Source organism: Anser brachyrhynchus (assembly GCF_964034855.1).
Source record: "Anser brachyrhynchus genome assembly, chromosome: 3".
In the NCBI taxonomy this organism is placed as follows: Eukaryota; Metazoa; Chordata; class Aves; order Anseriformes; family Anatidae; genus Anser; species Anser brachyrhynchus.
Window position 1 is genome coordinate 9,371,384 of NC_137696.1, and position 20,468 is coordinate 9,391,851.

Genomic DNA, 20,468 nt, shown 5'->3' on the forward strand with positions numbered 1-20,468 from the left:
AAGTCAGTATTTTTGAGATAATAATTGGAAAAGATGTATACCTTTTTGTGAATCTGTGATTTTTGATATCAAGATTTTGTGAAATAGCTAACAAGTATTGACTGTTTTTCCCCAAGCTGATTACTGCACTCATACAAAAGTATAAGATTTTGTGGAGTTTGGGGAAAAACAGAAAAGCACAGATGATGCTACTCGAGTTTTCCATTTGGACTTTCCCCTGCTTATAGAGCCTCTCCATCTACGTCAGGATACCTAAGGAACAACCATTCCCACAGGGCAGAAACCCATGCCTTAAAATCATCCCCAGCGTCAGGGTTCCCTGCCCTCTGCCCAGTGGCTGTAGCTGGCAGCGATCTCCTTACCCACCTCCTCCAGGCTGTTTCGAGACCCAGGGGACTCCGGTCAGTCTCCAAATGATGGCCATAAATCAAGGCAGTGCTGGTTTGTGGTTGGGAGCAGATGCATGTATATATACACATGTACGTATCATTGTGACCCAGACAGAAGAGCGAAGGTAGAACATACTGGACAGACCCCAGCAAGACCACAGCCACTGCCATGCTCATCCTCTACCCATTCCCTGAAAGGTCTTCTCGCAGCACTCAGCACAGGCGTTCTCCTGCGAAGTCCCCTCTCCAAGGGGTTCTGCATTGAAGCAAGGAAATTTAGAGCGCGGGCAGGCCACAAGATTAGCCCTCTGGGACAAGCACTCTGCATTGTCAGACACACCCATGGCACTCAACACTTCAGGGAGCAGGAACTGAAAAGCTAGTCCAATGTTTGCCGGGCATAAGGATTCCAGGACATATTTTTCAATTGCTGTATTACATTTGCACTTCAGAATAAAATATAAGCATCTGACTGATTACATAGGTTTCTCTCCAGAAGGGGAAAAATCTATCAGCCCTGTGCTATGCTTTTAATATTGCCAGACCTCAAGTAATGAATGTTTGCCACAGGTGTTTCAACACTGCTCTGTCCACTGTTTGTGAATGTATGATCTGCACTTTCCTCTGACAGCTAATTAATTGATTCTTGGAGAGAATCTGCTTTCTAAAGGTGAGCAAAAATGATTTATGCAAAGATGCATTTTTGTCACAGCAAACGTGGCTTTAAAGGAAATAAAAATTTTCCTTGGAATATGATAGAAAAAGCATTTCAGCAAACAAAATTGTGTTGGCTCAAGTTGTTTCTGAGAAGAAAAAAATATTTGTAATTTTTCCTTTGTTCTATTACTTGTGAGTTTAGATTTAAAGTTATTTTCTTTATGCCTGCTTTTATCAACATGGTATCTTTCCAACAATCTTGCTCATTCTGGCTGCAGAAACTGTGGCACATAATGTTACGGCATTTGCAACCCATTACAGCCTGTTGTTCCAATGATTTGCAATAGAGTGCAATATAAAGCTGTTTATAAGGCAGTTACTTGTGTATATAGCTTAGCGTAACTGAAAGATATTGAAAAGAAAGGCTTCCAGAGCCATCATCTGTTTTATTTGCTTATAAAACTATTTTGGAACTTCAATATTCAAGTGTAAATTTAAGCCAAATTAAAGTGCTGAAATGTTTACTGAGTCATATTTTAGGAACAACTAACTTCAAAAGTATTAAGAAAACAAAAAATAGGATCTGAAGACATACCTCTGCGCAGAATAGGAAAATTCAAACAGTACAGTTTAGCTAGAAAACAGTGCATTCAGTGAAAGTGAGAAAGCAATAAATAACCCTCTCATAAGGGCACCACACACTGACAAACCTCACCAAACACAAGAGGCTGAGAGCCATGCTGAAGCCCCTTTGAACATCAGGTGAAAAATGTAAATCCAGTGCATGCTGACTTTTCCTTATAAGAAGCAGGTTTTTGGCAGTTAAAAGGACTGGAACTTTGCTAATTTCAGTACAGGAGTTGAAAGGCTTTTGCAAACGATCTGGATTTAGCAGCTCTCCTGGGAAGCAAATGTGTTGTTATGCCCATTTTATAGAAACAGCGCATTAAGCAGGTATTTACAACAGGTTTTGCCCTCATATTTTAAAACGTCAGCAATGAGGTAGAAGCAATTTTGAAGCACTGCTGTCCTTCATGGGGTTTCAGGAATGCTTCTGGAAGGCTGAACTGTTGGTTTGATTTGGTACCGTAATTTCTGTGTTCCCAAAACTGAGGCAAGAGAAGCTAAAGGCCACCACCAAGAGTAAGGAGGCTGGCAAAGCCAGGGAGCAAGTTCTCCTACATCACACTAGTAGCAAACAGTGTCTGCTGACCAATAAACCCCATCCAAGTCTGGGGCAGCAGCAGGGACCAGACTTTCTGGGAGGGGAGGCAATTCCCTCCTAGGTGCTCTGTGACGGCACTTGGCAATTTTTGTTGCTTCCACTGTTTTGCACTATGGAAAAAAAGCAGTGTAAAGTGGAAAAAGCACACGTTTTCAGGGAGCACAGGGCCAGTTCCTGTCAGTCTGTACAGTGTGCCATGCACAATGGCCCAACTATTTTTCTTCTCTGCAAAAAACATTCCCCTGAGCAAGCCCCGATCTGCAGTTCCAAACCGACTGGCAACCAGCAGCAGACGAGCGCTCCAGATCATGCTGCATCACAATACAGTTACAACTATTTAAAACCCAATTAATTCTCTTTCATACTTTCCCATCAAGCTGTAAAGTTCCAGTTGGCAAGGCTTTTTACTTTGATTTCGAATTCCTGCTTGGAAGATTAACTGAAAATGGATTTGGCTTGAACAGCTGCACCGAACATATTTTGTTTTATTTTGTTGCCATCTCAAATAACAATACTTAGCACTCTTCATCTTCAAAGCATTATACAAACACTGAGTCACATCCCCTCACAACACTCTCGTGACATCACCTCCTGTAAATAAAATCACGCTCCTCGCAAAGAGGTGGAGGCTGAGCAAGAGCTTGGAATTTGTGCAGGGTCAAAGGAAGAGCCCTTGGCAGAGGCAGATGTAGAGGCTGGAGGCTCACAGGCCCCCTCGGTCCTCACTTTAATCATCTCCACTCTCTCCACGTCTTCCTTCAGGTACCACCCATGGTAGCTAGTGAATGCATGTACTTGCAGGCACTTTCTGCTGCTGCATGCCCTGCCACCTGAAGTCAAGCAAGCTCGGCGGGCTTGGCGGCAGGGAGCTCCTTCTCAGTCACTGAGGAAAGAGGGATCTCAGGCATGGTTATATACAATGCCCCTGCCCTGAAGTCACTGAGGCACGTCCATCTGGCTACATCCAGCCCAGGAGGATCACCCTTTCTGTCAGACACACTTGACTCGAACAAAGCAGCGGTCTCCTGAGGAGCTCGCTGCCTGTGAGCAGAAAGCAGTTCCTGAGTGGAAGGCCAAGTGGCCTTGGCCGCTCCCGGGCTTCTCGTGGGCTGAGGAACCCAACCAGCAGGGCTCGGCACCTGGGCTGGCAGAGACAGCCAGCCTGCCACAGGCACCGGGCAGCCCGGCCTCTGAGCGGCAGCAAGGCCTCCCCGTGCCCATCCGCTGCCTTCCCACCATCAAGGGGGTGAGGAGACGAGGTGTGGCTCCACCACGCTGTCCCCCAGGAACAGGGCACGTCCAGCTGGGACACACCATGGACTAACAGCCCTCTCTAAAACAGCTACTCTGCTTTGTCCCAGTTCTCCCAGCAACTTACTCTGAGCGAGGAGGTTCCACTCCCGCAACGCTGTATGAGTTTCCTGACTTCGAGGCTGGGCATGAGACTTCCATGCCTAAATTAGGAGCCTCAGGTGACTCTGAACTCAATGAAGAAAGGTACATCCTTTCAGGGCTAATTCTGAGACATTAATGTAGGCTACAGTGACTACAGAGAGAGCCTGTGCTCCTAAATTAGACATCTAAATCAGTAGTCTGTGTGAAGCAGATTTTGTGTTAATATGTCCCTATAAATACATATTCTCTGCTGTGCCAATTCCCATAAAGTGAACCAATGTCAAACATGCGGAGCATGTAGTTCTCATGGTTTTTTTTCCGGAAGAAAACTGACAAAGCAAATATACATTTTGCATTCCTTTCAACCTCTTGTTTTTCCCCTTATTTGGCTTCTTCCTAAATATATGAAGAGATCTTTCAGACCAAAACAAATAGATCACTCACTATAAAGCTGTAATGCTACCCTGAAAACCCCTTCCCGAAGCATTCCAAGGCACAAGCAAGAGACCTGCTTCTCCTATAGAGCACAACAGGTATGTGGAAACCAAATTTAGCAGGTTTTGTTGCACTTATGCCTCTTTCTGTGGTCTAGACCCCTCTGTTTCTAGACCAGAAGGCACAATGAAGAAGCGGCATCACAAAGAGGCTGAATCAGTCAGCAATTAAGGCACTGGCCTAGGGTAATTCCCAGGCCCATTACTCCTGGTGCACAGCTTTAAACAAGTTATTGCACCTCCATTCCTGTTACGAGGTAGCCTTGATCTCAGGAGATGGTCTCAGGTGCTTCCCATAACCAGCCCTAGTGCCAGTTCTTGAGTTCATGTGAAAATTGTCAGTCGAATTCCCAACAGTGATGCCCACATGGCAGAGTAGAGGCACGCTGCTGGGGCAGCGTGAGCAGGCTTGCAATGGTACCTCTGTGCTCTCCCTTCTCCAGAAAAAAAAATCAAGCCATAAGCATAAGCAGCAACAGCTCTGTCAGCCTGACAGACACTTCTGGCCCATTTCAAAATGGAAAAAATTGCAAGAACTCTAGTTTACAGAAAATGGTTTGGGGGCATTAAAAAAAAAAATTAATCTTTTAATCTGTATTTTATGTTCAGGTTCTTTAAACTGTACAATTGGAACCTGTCCAATTTAGTCCTCCACCTCTGCAGAGACAGCTCTTCTGTCAGGACTGCAATAATCTGAGGCATGCAGATCCTCACTGTTCACAAAAATTCTTGTCCCTCTGACATAATCTGAATTCTTCTTGCCTTGTCTATGGGAAATTCCAGCCAGGAAGAAGGATCCTGAAACTGTGAAAGCTGTAGCCAGTGACCCTGACCACCGAAGGACTACTCAAACTGTCCAAAACCACGCCTAGAGGTCAGATTACCCTTGCTGTTCCTCTCAACACAATGTATTTCTGATCTCTAATTAAAAGGAAAAAAAAATGAAAATGCCACTGCAGCTTTTCAAGTAGCATGTCCTACTCCCAAAGGCTGACATCGTTAGGAACACTGATCCAGCCCACGTCTTCAGCAGCACTTTCTTGCATCCCAAGTCTCCCCCAAAGAGTCATTTATATCATAGTCCTTTCTATCATTGGGGTAGTAAGAACACATAAAGATACCAACAGCATATGAAAAACAGCAAGACTAGGGAGAAGATGTAGTTGAAAGAGCTTTTGAGAACCTCTTTCTCTTAGTATGCTCTCCCAGTTGCTGGCTTTTGCTTTATTCTCGATCTCCCCAGTTCCTTCTGAGTTTATTCCATCAATTTTCACATCCAGAGACTGAAATAAACCCATCATCTGGACTGGACTGCATCAAGTGTGTGAAAGAATTCATAGCAGCACATTTCTGAGTTGCAGAACAGTGAAATACTGCAGGATAAACTGTGTGATAGAAGAAGCAGGAACAAAATTTTGGACTGTTCCTCTTGGACACTTCTGGGCAGTGAATTAAAGATGTGCAGAAGGATGAGTTTAAAATTGATACTGCTCATCATGTAATGACTCTACCAAAGTTAACAGAGTACAAACACTGAAAGCTGAATCAGACTCAGATTCCCGTTGGTAATTCAATGTCCGACATTTTAGATCTTCCATTAACCATTACTGAAGTTTCAGGTACTATCTCTAACCAGTACAGAATGATATCCCTGTGTTTTATATATATATAACCTTCACTTCACAGGAGCATCGCTATTTTTCAGGTATAATGAAGTGATGAGCTGTGGAATAGAAAGGAAGGAAATGGTCAAGGTAACTATCTAGACACCAAAGGACTATATGTATTCATTACTTCAAAGTGAAAACAGAGCGCAGACAGGAAGGGGAAAAGGTTCGGTAAAAGCACTTTCAGCAGAGCAATTTAAAATTATTCACATATTCCTTGGAAAGAATCCATAGCACTTTCATCTGGTAATAGTAGTACTGTGTTAGGAAACAGCACTTAGAAATGTTGGATTAAATAGCTATCTTGTAAAAATCAGGTGGAGGCCATTAGTGCTATTCATCTGTAACCAGGCTTAAAACCCTCCTAAAAAAGCAGCGATATGCAGCAAAGGGCACGTTAGGAGGAATGAAAAGCATTACTGATACAAAACAAAAGCATGGCTGTCATTATTTGTCTTCTCCAAGGGTAAACTTGGATTGCCTGATGGTAACACCTGGTATCACACAAAAGAACAGCTTCATCATGCTGACTGCTTCACATGCAGCGGGCGTTCACAGACAGCGGCTGATACAAGGAAATGGGCAAGACTGGAAGAGCCCTTTCTTAGATCCACACTTACCCTTTGTAAGTTCCCCAGTTTCGCCATGCTCCTTCACACTTTCAGAATCTCTCAAAGCAAAGTAAGGGTAATAATTAATTTACACACAGAGGTGCTGCATGCATTTTATACACAGGCAGCCTGCAGCACAAAGGCCAAGATCCTCACTTGAGGTAAAGAGTAAAGCTGGGAGACTGAGGAACAAAACCAAGTGTGGGGCAGATCCTCAGTTTGCCCATACTTCAGTGAAATTAGTAGAATTGTACAGTCTAAGACAGCTGCCTTCCTCCAGTGCTAAGTGATACTGTTAGGAAAAAAAAAAAGGCAGCATAAGCATGACTGTATCTGGGTGCAGTTTTCAACAGGAACATTTCATTTCAGAAGGCACTGTTAGGTGCCAGCTCCAACACAAGCTTTTAACGGGTAAAATAGTAATAAAATAACACAGAAAATCTAGCGAACACTTGATTGTGAATCAGCTGATCTGTCCCAGAGAGCACAAATTGCAAACAAAGCAGCATGGGAAGAACAGCAGAGAAAACAGACCCCAATGAGTCCTGGGCTGAGAGGAAGCGCTGTGGACTGGAACAGCACGGATTCCCCCGTCAGTAATGGCTGTTACTCCAAATAGCTCCTGAAAAGCACTTTCATGAAAATTCCACTGCTAAAAAAATAAACAAGCAAGTAAAACGACCGCCATAAATACACAAATAAAGAGTAAAAATATGTGTGTGTGTCTATATGTATGTGTGTGTATGTATAAAAATATACACAGAGAAGGAAATGTTCTCAGTTAAACCTGAGACACCACACAAAGAGAATTCGGTATTCCTGCCAAGCCTACAGACAGAAAAAGCCATCAAAGATATATGGAAGATTTCTTTAAAAAGCAAGAGGAGAAAACCCAGGAGTCACCCAAGCCCATTTCATTAGACAGGCCAACTTAATTAATTTGTTCAATTTGCTACTCTTCTATGCATGGGTGTAAATGCAGACTCAAAAGCAGGAGGCTAGAGGTGATGGGAATGAAGCTCATTAGGAAGCAATAAAGAAGGAAGAGACGCCAGAAAATGAATGCTAGTTCACTGGGAGAATTTTAAAAAATGCCATTTGTCTTCATGACACAGAGGGAGAAGAGCTCAGCGAGCCCTTGCATATGGTTAGCTTGCAGAGACCTTTGGCTTCTGCTGGCCTTTGACCTCGGTGTTTCAATCAAGGCAACACTAAGCTGTGAGCAGTGCCACCTCTTAGCACCTAGTAACTACACTTCTTAAAGACTGCAAGCCGAACCCGGAATAAAAAATAAAATAAAAAAAGACCCTGAATACAGGATTTCAGCAGAATGTATATAATACACAATACCAATGTGGAAAATCTGAAAACCCAAGATCATTTGCACCCTAGTCTTTGACACACCTAACCTCCTACACGCTGACATTTCACACGTCTTGGTCCCCTTTGACCCCAAAGTCCCTTTTCTGCATGTTGGATCTCACTCCAATGCACATTTCCAAAGGAACAGGCACGAAGTGACCTGGGCACAGAATAATAGTCCTGACCGTCCTTTTCCTGCAGACCATGGCCAGAGGTGGTGCTGACGTACACAGAGCCTGCTGGTTAAGGATTTGCAGAACGTATCAGACCTTGCTACAAGCATTTATCTTTCCTGCCATCTTTCAAACTGACACCTGCCCGGAACCGGAGCTACGCCACTGGCTAGGCAAACGAACTCAAATGCAGGAGAAAAATCCTAATACCAGGGAGCTCCAGCTTTCCCTGGGGACTGAAGGGTTTGGTCCTTCCTTCTCAGGACCATTTAAACATTCCCTGCGACCAGCAGGAACCTCACCTACCCAAGGCAAAAGCTCTGCTCTCTCCCTAGCCCAATGGCAGAGCTCTCGCAGCAGGGGCAGACTGTGTGTTTGAACAAAGAGTCAAGTCTTACTTCCTTGATTGCTGAACTGCTGCCTGAAAAAACAAAACCCAACAACAACAAAACACACACACACACAACCACCAAAAAAACAGAAATAAGAGTGGGCATAGAAGGAAGTTCATTTGTCAAAAACCTTTAAAAGGAGAGCAAGGTAATTGACTGGGCTAGTGGGATTGCTGCAGTCACTGCAAAGTTATTGAACTCCCAGTGCAAGCTGCAGATCATAGCACAAACAGAACCAAGAGGTTTGGGAAATTTTAGCAGACCAAATATTTGAGTTCTTTGGAGTGGATTTTTCTTTTGCTGTTGCCAAGAAAATTCACTTGGGTAAGGTCCCCCCTGCTCCTGGAGCCCCATAGCAGCCCTACCATTGAGTGAAGGAGGAAAGAAGTATCTGAAAACCATTGGAGAGCCCTAAAAATTCAGCATAGCACCATTGTTGCCAGTGGGAACGCCCTTGAGAAGCGCTGCTTCCTCTCTCACGCAGGCTTTTACATGGATTTGTGGGGGGGGGAAACGTCACAAACTGACGGGAACTTCAGGAGCACTGTGCATTTTGCCAAAGTGTGTCACCAGCATCAACTGCAGGGAAAAGAAAAACACCCCAAAGCCGCCTTCCTGCCCTGCACAAGGGTTGGAGGAGAGAGGGAGAACGAAGAAGCTGCACTGTTGGGGACTGGCTCGCTGCGCGTAATCACATTGATATCATGCAGCTGCAAGATAAGGAAATGGCGGATTACCGCACCCAGCTGGTCTAGAGAAACAAGAGCAAAGACACGTACGCAAGGCTTGTCTGGGAACTCTTGTGAGAAATCCCAGGCAATTAGAAACAATGATAGTAGAGGGCATACTGCCCTGGGAGTTATAGTTAGATTAGAAATGGGAACTAGCGGATAGAAGAATGCGGAACTAACAGATAGGGCAGTAGATGACGCTTACCAATAAGGAGCTTGGCTTTTGCAATATGTATGAGCTAATTATTCTGTACACGATAAAAGACAATTGAGCTATCCATTAAAGCTGAAGCATACTTAACACTCATATTGAGCGTTTGTGTCTTCCCTCCGTCGACAACAAATGGCGCCCGAACAGGCCTTGCTGGACGAGAACCCTGAACGAGTAAGCCGGTATTAGGCGACGGAGTACAAGGGGAAAGCCGGTTCTGACTACGTAACCCGGAATCCGCGGAACATAAGATTGGGGCGAGCAGAAGGCGACTCGGGAAGAGCGCCCGGGACGAACCCATAGCGGGTCCCGCCGGAACGCCGCGCATGGAAGCTTTCTACGGGGGCAACGGCACCGTGAGTAAGCATGGAGAAACAAGCGGCAATTATTTTACTTAAGTGCTTTTTAGAAAAGCGTAAGACACGCTTTGCACGGGGGCAACGGCACCGTGAGTAAGCATGGAGAAACAGGCGGCAATTGATTTACTTAAGTGCTTTTTAGAAAAGCGTAAGACGCCAGATATAGATTGTCATAAAGAATTACAGGGGTTAGTGGCCTATGGGGTGGCGAAGGGCTGCTTTGTTAACCCTGACACATTGTTTGAGGAGGATGAGTGGCGTAAGTTTGGTGATATATTGTTTGAGGAAATGATTAGTGAGAATAAGACGGCTAGGAAGCTGGCAAAACCATGGCGGGCTGTTACGAACGCTTTAACGATATATCGGGTAGAGCAGAAAGTGGCAGCCGCTGCGACACAACGGCTGCGCAAAACGATGAGGGCAGATGAAGAGACCAATCCGTACCCCCTCCCTCCATCAGTCCGGCAATTCACTATGAAAGCCCCCGGGGGAGGGGAGGAGGGAGCACAACCCAGTGCGCCTCCTCTACCCCCGGCCCCCGGGGGAGGGGAGGAGGGAGCACAACCCAGTGCGCCTCCTCTACCCCTGGAAACTCCCGAGGGAGAGGCGGCAGGCGAGGGGAGACATAAGAATCCATTTTTGAAAGATATGCGACTTGAATCAGGGGGGTCGGAGAGAGCAGGACTCTGGGCGAAAATAGCAGGGGAGGCGTTACGTGAAGGTGATGTGGGGGCAGCGACAGAGCTTGTAGGCGCCTTCCCCGTGGTGTATTCTCCACCAGACGCCCAGGGCCAGATAACTGTTACTATGACAAATCTGGACTGGAAAATACTGACCCAATTGCGTGCCACGGTAAATGAGTCAGGAATACGTGGGGAGCCAACGAAACAGATGTTAGACTATCTGTGGTCCACTAACGTGTTGCTCCCCGGCGACATTCGCAATATCATGAAACTAATACTGACGCAGCATCAGATCCTGCTGTTTAATGCCCATTGGCAATCAGCTTGTCAGGAGGAAGTTGCGGTGCAACGTCAGCCCGGAGATCCATTATACGGGGTCACGCTGCATGAGCTTTTGGGGGTAGGGGAAAGGATTACTCAGGGACTGCAGGCTAGTCAGTCGCAGGTATTCGCCGCCCTTGCCCCCCTGCAAAGTGGAAAAGGACCTCACTCGTCGAGAAGACCTGCACTACGCTGCTATCGGTGTCACATCGCGGGTCATATGAAGAGGCAATGTGGGACGGCTAATGTGTGGTGTCCCTCTTGCCGATCTAATACGCATAATGAAACCGCTTGCCGGCGGAAGACCCAGGGAAACGGGAAGACCAGCGGGAACCGCCAAGCGGCTTTTCCCTCAACAGCGGCGGCAGCTGCGGAGACTCCAACCGAGACGAATCCTTTCACCTCCAACCAGCCACCAGAGGGAGCCTGGGGATTGGACTTGGCAACCGCAGTAAATGTGACTTTGATGGACAATAAGCCTGTTGGGGTGAAAACAGGCGTTATGGGACCTGTAAAAATTAATAATGAGCCTGTTGGAGCACTTCTGATTGGAAGGTCATCGGCGACATTAAATGGGGCTTTAGTGTTAACAGGACTTATTGATAAGGACTTTACTGGGGAGATACAAATCATGGTATCAGCCATGTTCCCTCCGCTACATATACCGAAGGGAACTCGATTGGCTCAATTGGTGCCTTTGCCACACTTGACTGAAAATGTTCCCCCACTACATAATCAATCACGAGGATCGAGAGCGTTTGGATCGACGGGAGGAATGGCGATGTTGACAATGGGATTGAGACAGAATGTGACCTCTCACACAAGGGGGTTCGAAGCTAATAGCAGCTATTGCGGGTACAACGACACCACCAACACCACCATGGGGGCATACGGGAACGAGTCAAGCACATGGCCAAGGCAAACTGCTAAGGCCTTACCACCTGGTATATTCCTGATCTGTGGAGATCGAGCCTGGCAGGGGATTCCAGCAAATGCACACGGTGGGCCATGCTATTTGGGACGCTTGACTTTGTTTGCCCCTGACCTACACAGTCAAGAATTGCGAAACATTACTCAACAATGGAAACGACGGACGAGACGCAGTCTCAAAAACTTTGGGGAGTGACTGCGATGACCAGGTCGAACTCTGGGGTCCTGCTGAAAGGTTCTTTTCAGCGGCACTTGTGCCTGGAGTGGCTGTGGCTCATGCTATGGCTAGTCTAGGGAAACTAGCTTGTTGGGCTGTAAAACAAGCAAATGTGACATTTGAAAAAAAAAAAAAAAAAAAAAAAAAAAAAAAAAAAAAAAAAAAAAAGCGGGGAGAGAAACTAGCTTGCACATTTTAGGTCTGTGAAATTTTGTGAGAATTTTTTCCTGCACTGGACAGTTGAGAGAAAAAAAAAAAGGGTGGAGACTTGAAACTTGAATGTCCCTTCCAACTTTTATATTTAAAACAAGACTAGAAAATTGAAGACTGTTTTTCACCTGTACAAAGAAATATTAAAGGGTGGTCTTAAAATTTGAGCATTGGTCTGGAGAAAAACCATGGTGTTTGTTATGGACAATTAACTGTTAAAGTTATTGTAAGTTATCTGTATTTAGCAGAGTATTTTCAACGAGTGATCTGAGCTGAAATTGGAGACTATTAGTAGGTTATGTTTGGAAGTTTTAACTTCAATGAAGTAATTATTTGCTGTGAAAGAGACAAACATTGAATAACTGAACAAAGAGGGTGCAATATCTTTGTTTTTATGAGGCTCCTGAGAATAAAACCAACTGAAGCATTTCAATTCACTTGAATGAGAAACGTGTTTAATTAAAAGAGCCCAAGAAGACACTGGTATGAAAGGTAAAATCTCAGAGGTTGGTCAGTTAATGTGGCACACTTGCTGGTCACTTTGTAAAATGTAGATTTGAAGTACAGTGGTGAAAACATTAAATGTGACTACGCAGATACTCACAGAAATGGCCCAGGACCTGGACAGCCTGCGACACGCTGTATTACAGAACAGAGCGGCGATTGATTTTCTACTGCTGGCACAGGGCCACGGGTGTGAAGAGCTCGAAGGAATGTGCTGTTTTAATCTCTCGGACCATGGCGAGTCAATCCACGAGCAACTGAAATGGCTGAGAGACCACACCAAGAAGATAGTGGTCCAAGATAATTGGCTTGATGAACTGTTTGCAAATTGGTTTGGGAACATGGGGGGTTGGATATTGGGTCTGATAAAAGAAGGGCTACGCTTACTGCTAATAATTGTCCTAATTATAGTAGCGGCGCGAGTAGTATTTAGTTGCCTAATAAAAAGGCTCGAGCAGTTAACTAGTAGGGTTTTTCTAGCAACAGTAATAGCATGTGTAAGGTGTAATTGCCCGGATAGCTCAGTCGGTAGAGCATCAGACTTTATAAAAAAAAAAAAAAAAAAAAAAAAAAAAAAAAAAAAAAAAAACAAAGGGGTCAATGCCACACGTGCTCCTTATTGCAATGCATCTCTTTGCTGTCATTATACAAACTATAATAGCATCCTTCCTTGCGCCAGGAGCCGCTCTGCTCGGCTGTGGGATCGACTGTGGAACGGACGCCCCTAGGTGCACCCCGAGCATTTTTCCTCGGAGGGGTCTCCACTCTCAGCCGCTCACCACGGGAGCAGACAAGGACCTCCTGAAGCTGCACACAAATTATTTTAAGTGATATTGTCTTGTGGTATGAATGAGAAGTGCAAGAGGCCTCTCTGCATGATTGTGTGATTGTGTGATTGTGCTGTGCGAGTAAGAAGCAGTATCGCTGCGAAGCAACATTCCTAGCGCTTAGTGGCTTGTTGACTGATGTAGATTCTAGTAGGCACACTACTTTACAATCGTAGTTCTGCATGAGATTTTTTGACCCTGTTGCTTATTGTACCTTGCTTATTGCAGTGTGTGCGGTGATTGATAGAAAAATCTATAGAAAGCTTTTGGTTCAAAATAAAAACGGGGGAATTGTTGGGGACTGGCTCGCTGCGCGTAATCACATTGATATCATGCAGCTGCAAGATAAGGAAATGGCGGATTACCGCACCCAGCTGGTCTAGAGAAACAAGAGCAAAGACACGTACGCAAGGCTTGTCTGGGAACTCTTGTGAGAAATCCCAGGCAATTAGAAACAATGATAGTAGAGGGCATACTGCCCTGGGAGTTATAGTTAGATTAGAAATGGGAACTAGCGGATAGAAGAATGCGGAACTAACAGATAGGGCAGTAGATGACGCTTACCAATAAGGAGCTTGGCTTTTGCAATATGTATGAGCTAATTATTCTGTACACGATAAAAGACAATTGAGCTATCCATTAAAGCTGAAGCATACTTAACACTCATATTGAGCGTTTGTGTCTTCCCTCCGTCGACAACACTGCACAACCGCTGTACTGCCACACGCACACAGAGCTCCTTCCTACTGCATGGCCACACAATATATATAGGAATATTACCCTCCCACGCTTCAGTTTAAACACTCTTGAACTGGGACCCTTTCTCCAGCCAAAGTTCTACTTTCTTTTGCATCCAAATTCATTTAGCCTGTTCAGGAATAAAAGGCTGGCTGCCCCTTATCAAGGGCAGGCTGGGGAGCAGAGCTGGGTGCGTAGCCGTACCCCGGACTCTGGCTGAAAGAGGCACCCAGAATGCACAACCTGACCTCTTTTGTACCCAGCCTCCGCAGACAGCCCGGTCCAGAGAGGCCAGGAGCCACGACGAGTCATACCATGATCTCCAAGCTGCAACCACTGCACTCAAACATAACTGCACTTACCAAATTATGTAATAAATGCAAGCTGCTCTCCTAGGCGGTTTGCCATTGCCTTTTCCTTGACTGCTCACAACCTTCCTGAAGAAGAAGGTGTTTGCCCTTTTAGGCTCTCCGAGAAGAGCAGCAACGGTCAGTTCTGCCACAGGAGAAGGCAGGTGCACACCTCGCCTGTCCGGGCTGATGGGCATCACTCGCCTCTTCTTCCTCCCCTGGGCACTGAGCCAGGAGTCTTCCAGGGAATCTCTACAAACCGAGACAGCCATACCCCATAAATAAGTCAGACTCAATTATTTTATATCAAAACAGTATCTTAGCTTTTAATGAGTGCAACTGCCAATACAAAGAGTCACGCATTATGAATCACTATTTTCTCCTTCCCAGCACTTTCTAATTTCCTGCTAAGGAGACAAGCTGAATGGGGTCATTAATCTGAATTAGAAATACTGTGACCTGCTCTGCACTTTATCCGCTAACATTTTCTGGCATAGCAATATAGGACAGGATTTTGTATTTCAGACAACAGTAGGATGTGAGAAACGTAGGCTCTCATTTTAAATAACCCCAGGAAGAAAGGCGTTGTTACTAACAAACTCCTACATTTAAATGCAGCGCAGGATTCTTTCGTCTTGAAGCACCACAGAAAACACGTTGGCCAGACAGCAGATAACATGCTCTTTAAACAAGCTAGCATGGGGACTTGTCTCCTTTACCTTCCAATTAAATATTGAAGTGTTTTTGAAAATACATAGATGAGTGAGATCACAAAATAAGTATAAATAGAAATGTAAGGCTTAAAGATACAAAAGCATATAAATTATAGTGACGCTCAGAAAAGGAATGACAAACATTGTCCCTAATTTCACTTTCTATTTACAATGCGACTTTCCTCGCTTGGGAGTCCCAAGGCCCTGACAAAAGATAGGTCACGCTGGGTCTGCACTGTTCAGGCAGAATTGCGCTCTGATCTCTGCAGACAGCTGCTGAAAGACACAAACCTGACAGAGCTCAAGGGGTCCGATATCTGAAAACACTTAGGCGCTCAAGTTGTGCTTTCTTTTTTCAATATTACCTTCATTAGACTAAAATGGAAAGTGCAAGCTCTAGTTATGGAGCACAGTCCCCTTGCGCGAGGCACAGAACGAATCCAGCCCAACAAAAATAATACGCCAGGACTGAGCCGAAGTGTTGCCCAGACTTCTTGCCAGCCGTTTTACAAAGGAATGCACTTCCCTCCGAATAACTTTCCACAAATGGATAATCCCAGCAAAGTCAGTGGGAGTTTTCCACCGGACTTAAACTGCTCATGGAAACAAGAATTTCCAGCGTGCAGCCCAAGGCCCCGACAGGCCCACGTGTGAGGTTGCCCGAGTTTCCAGAGCTCCTCCAGCAGGGCTGGGCCCATCTCAGAGCAGGGCATCTGCAACCGGCCGCCCCGAGCAGCATCCTGAGCAGCAGCAGCACGAAGGGAGCTCTGGCTGCAGGTGCTGACCCAAAGGCAGCACATACATCTAGCGCAACAGAGCGCAGCCAACTCTCACTACAAATTACTCAGTAATTATTCTCCGCTCCCTATATACATTTGAGAAGCCAATAAGGTTAGGAGCCAGTAGTAAAACTCTTTTTTTTCCCCCTTATTTCTTCAGTAAAGACCTAATTCTCCCCTGCCTGCAGCGGTTTTACTATGCCAAAGTCCCTTCAGCATTTAGTTTTACTTAGAACTAAGTCATCTTTCCTCCGACCCAGACCTCTGCCTCCCAGGGTGTTACATTTATTATCGGGTTTTAATATCATGTTAGAAAGCTATTTTATAGCGCAAAAGCTTTTTCAGCTTTGCAAATCTTGTTGCTAAACGTGTATTAAGGCAGACTACAAATTAGAGCCACGTAAATTAATTAAGGCCAAAGAGGCAGTTTTTGGGTTGTTCAGATTTCTCTGTTTCAGCTACTGGCTGCCCGTGCCCCATCCTTCTCCAGGAAGTGACAAGCAGCATGTCAGCATCTTCTCAGTCTGCTGCCATGGCAGAGGAGGAGGAATGTTAATGGGCTCCTGAAGTTTACGGATATTAAGAATTAGATTTAGAATTGCAGGCTGAGATCACTCCCATCTTAGTAGAACAGATTTTTCTACAAATGAGCAGTACTGTGGTGTCCTCCTTCCTCACCTTTGTAAACCACATGGTAGGGGAACATGAAATAAATGTTAGTTTTGAAACTCAGTGAGCATTGACAGGTGACATTTCCTCCTTATTTGACATGAAGATGTTTACATGATGTCAGAGTTTTCTCTTCAATGCATGTAGATGGCAAACAATGCAATGTACAGGCTGCAGAACCACTTCCCCTCCCCCCCCCCCCCATTTCTATTAATGCATGCCAGTGACAGCAGGCAGGATGGAACTGGAGAAAATGAAAAATGTCTATGTGATTTCCCACTTCCTAAATTTACCATCCCCGTACCTCCCTTTCTTGTTACCGGGACATTCCCATGTATGACACAACTGCTACCTTTAATTCAGAAAGACATTTTGTGCTGAAAAACACATTAAAAAGAGATATAAGCTCCCATCGTGATTATTTATTTTTTTAAATTATAATTAAACATATATACACTGACCTACCTGCTAAAAAGAGCAAGGTAACCTTTAAAAGTCTGGGCCTACACAGAGGTAACCTATCTGGTGTGCAATCAGTTCTGACTTCCTTTTATTCAAAAGAAAGAATTGCAAACTGCAATGCTTACAGCAGTTTGACAACTGTTTTAATACCAGGAAACGACTTGCTCTGCACTGGGCCAGCACTGTTTTCTTGTATTTTTTCCTTTTTCAGCCACTGGCTATAAAAAAAAAAATAATAAATTTTGGCAAACAGTAAAGAGCACAGGAATTGCTGGTCAGCAGTCTTGCTATTTCAGCATCGTGGCTGTGCCAGCTGCTTTCAGGAAAGCCACCTTTTCTGATCAAGCTTTGCAGGTTGCTGCTGTCACCAGGGCTCGTACAAACACTCACTTGTGGCTGTGCCCCCTTGGCCAAGCACTTCAAATAGTCCTCCCTCAGCTTTGAAGGCGATCCAACAGTCATCTCATCAACCTTCTTTACTGCACACTACTAACCTTCAAGAAATGTCATTGTTTTGCAAAGAAAACCTCATGATTTTCCACTGACACGTTTCCACTGCTGAGCAGTACCCCTGTCCTCGCAGTGGGTCACAACATGTTCAGAATAATGAGCTCTACCCCCGAGCAAATTCCTTGTCCAGTTTGAATTGTGACAGCAATAGGTACATCCTAAACTCGCTATTATCTTTCCAAATCCCAGTAAAGCTGTAACACATTCTAACACTTTTTTTTTTTCTTACGCTGCCATCCAGTTTTTCCAAAGGAAACACAGCAGTTCTTTTCATGAGCTTTTTGAGAATTTTGGAGGCTGACACTCTGCCATGCAGTAATTCCTAGAAAAAGTACAGCAGAACAACTGAACATTTGAACTCCCACAAATAACCTCCACAATGATTTTCCACATGACCCAGAAGAATTATTTTTAGAAGCAGAAAAGTAGTTTTATTCTCTATTTCCACTTAATCCCTGTGATGTTGGATAGGACATTCAAGAAGGATGAGTGTTATTATTTCTCCGTGATGCGTATTTGTTTGGAAAAACTATAATTCTTAGAAGTACCAGCCATGATGAAGACATGCTGTTCTAAGTACTGAGTAACTCATGGTAAGAGACAGCTTCTGCCTCCTGAGAATTTACAACCAAAACAGATGAATTAGAGAAAATAAGACGACGAGAAGCTCATTTTGCAGGCAGGGGTTCTTCAGTTTCCAGTTTCGCCACGCCGTTTTGTGGGAGCGAGGACAAGTCACCAGTTGTTCTGGACTTTAGACTCTCTGCCCTGCTCAGCCACAGGGAGCCTTGACCATCTTGCTGTGAACTGACAGGTTTTGGCACAGGCTCTCAAATGCAGCCTCACCTGGGATCCAAGCAGGCAAACTCCCCTACCTTGCTTTTCGTGCTCCTTTTTTCACTTTCCAGCACTGGGGGCTCTGGGCGCCATTGGGAGGTCAGGGAAGATGCTCAGCAGTGCCGACCACACCACGGCTTTTCCAGTTTTGACATTTCACTGGCTTTGGAGCCAAACAACATTCATGGTAATTCCACAGCATCTCTATTCTATTCACTCCTCAGATGCTCAAAACCACAGCAAGTAACAAACCCCTGACAAATAACAAATGCTCTGAGAGCCTTATGGGAGCCCAGCGTTTCTGACAGCAGCTCCTCAAGCCTACCAAACCTTCGATTATTGCAATACTAAGGGGAGATGCATAATGTGGTATCTTGTACAAGACAGTATCGCTTCCAACACGATTTTAATTATTTGCTAATCTCTTGCTTATTTTTACAGCCTGAGGACAATCAACAGCTAATGACAAATGCTGCATGAACAGCTTTTTCTGTACAATACTAGACAGAACTTTGATTTGCATGCTGCAGCAAATGGAGCCATAAATTCTATTTACTGTAAAAGCCTGTTACTATATATCATATTCCAGAATAACACAAATTCTGGTGCAAGCAACATTGCAGCACGTGGTTGTGGAGGAGCCAAGGAAACGTGGACAGTGTGATCTATCAAGTCCCAAGAAAACACTGCTGCTCTCCACGGATGGGTGATTTTCTTACCAATTAGTTTTTTGGTGAGACAGAATAGGGTTTGTGCATGGAAAAAATCTGAGACCAAATATATACGTATAATATATAAAATGCTGAGATCAAATATTAAAGCTCTGGCAAATAAAAACCCCAGCACCTATTTTAATAGATATTTTAGGAGCTAATAGGAAGCATAATCCAAACCTACTTATAAGACTCTCATCTGTTTCTGAAATATTTTCTAGAATTGACACACAAGCGCTTTGTGCTCACATCCAAAATAGTGCAGAATGCTTCAGAAAACCATGAAATTTCATGTCATTTGTCCCTTGCATTTTGACACGTGAGGCACCACACTGCTTTTTTCAAGCAAAGAGCAATAATGCACACGTTACAAAAGGTTAACTTACTTTTATCCTCGTTTTACTGGTAAAAACAGTTAAATGATAGACTGTAGGAGTGTCAGGATCACAGGGGACCTACATCTCCTTGATAATGTGCTGGGCACAGCTCAAGATCCAGGCCTATACAGAAATTCATTTACTGTGAAAACATGCAGGAATATTCCCAGAACATATCTGACAGATGAAACAAAAACATCTAATCAGCCCTTCTTCATTTGCCCCTTTCCATGAGCCCTTCTCTGCCCTGTTCAGGAGAAAATTAGATTATTTTTAATACAATGTGTTGTGACGTTGCTGTTGTGTTATCTCAGCAGGGCGCAGGCTGCTGCTGAAAGCCAGCACTCGGCAGGGACCAAGCAGAGCTGCAGCTGCACTCATGCATTATCCCCCCAGGTGCTGCCCATCGCAGAGAGAAAACTCACTTGTTTTTTCCTCCGACCCCTTCTGCTGCTCACTGTTAGGAAGAAAACATGAGGCCTGGAGAGCAGCACAGAGCCCAGGGGCAGTGGGATGGCAGAAGCAATGTCCCGGCTGAATTTGTGCACCTGGCCTGGAGCAGAGGACAAGCGTGTCCTGGCAGGCGCAGGACAGGGCTCCAGGGTTCAGCCCGGCCCCAGAGAGCAGCAGCAAATGGCCGGGGATCAGCGCCTGCTTCTCCTGATCCCCGCGGACTCCCCCCTGCTGCACCTGCAGAAGTTAGCTCTCTGCGCAGGGAGCACCTTGCTGGGGGGACAGTCTGTGAATCTGTTCTTTCCAATGAGATCCCACATAAGCACAAATTTGTAACTTGCTGCTCATTTAGTTTGCAAATCTATCAAAACACCTCAATTTGCCTTTATATATATATATATATATATATAAAAGGTTATCATCATCAAAAAGTCAAAAAAAAAAAAGGTTTCTTGATTTATTTATTTAAGGTTTTTGTTTGCTTGTTTGTTTCTCTGTTTTTTCCTTTT

At 44.8% G+C, this 20,468-nt stretch overlaps 1 protein-coding gene and 1 long non-coding RNA gene across 12 annotated transcripts in view; both read right to left on the reverse strand.

The window, feature by feature from the left end:
* CCDC85A (coiled-coil domain containing 85A) overlaps nucleotides 1-20,468 on the reverse strand; it is a 231,256-nt gene that overhangs the window by 101,691 nt on the left and 109,097 nt on the right. The gene's annotated exons all lie outside the window — the stretch shown is intronic.
* Nucleotides 12,528-14,056, reverse strand: LOC308193190. The gene is made up of 2 exons (XR_013949453.1): nucleotides 13,139-14,056; nucleotides 12,528-13,051 (listed from the first exon to the last, which is right to left on the reverse strand). It is a non-coding gene; the product is annotated as an uncharacterized lncRNA (long non-coding RNA).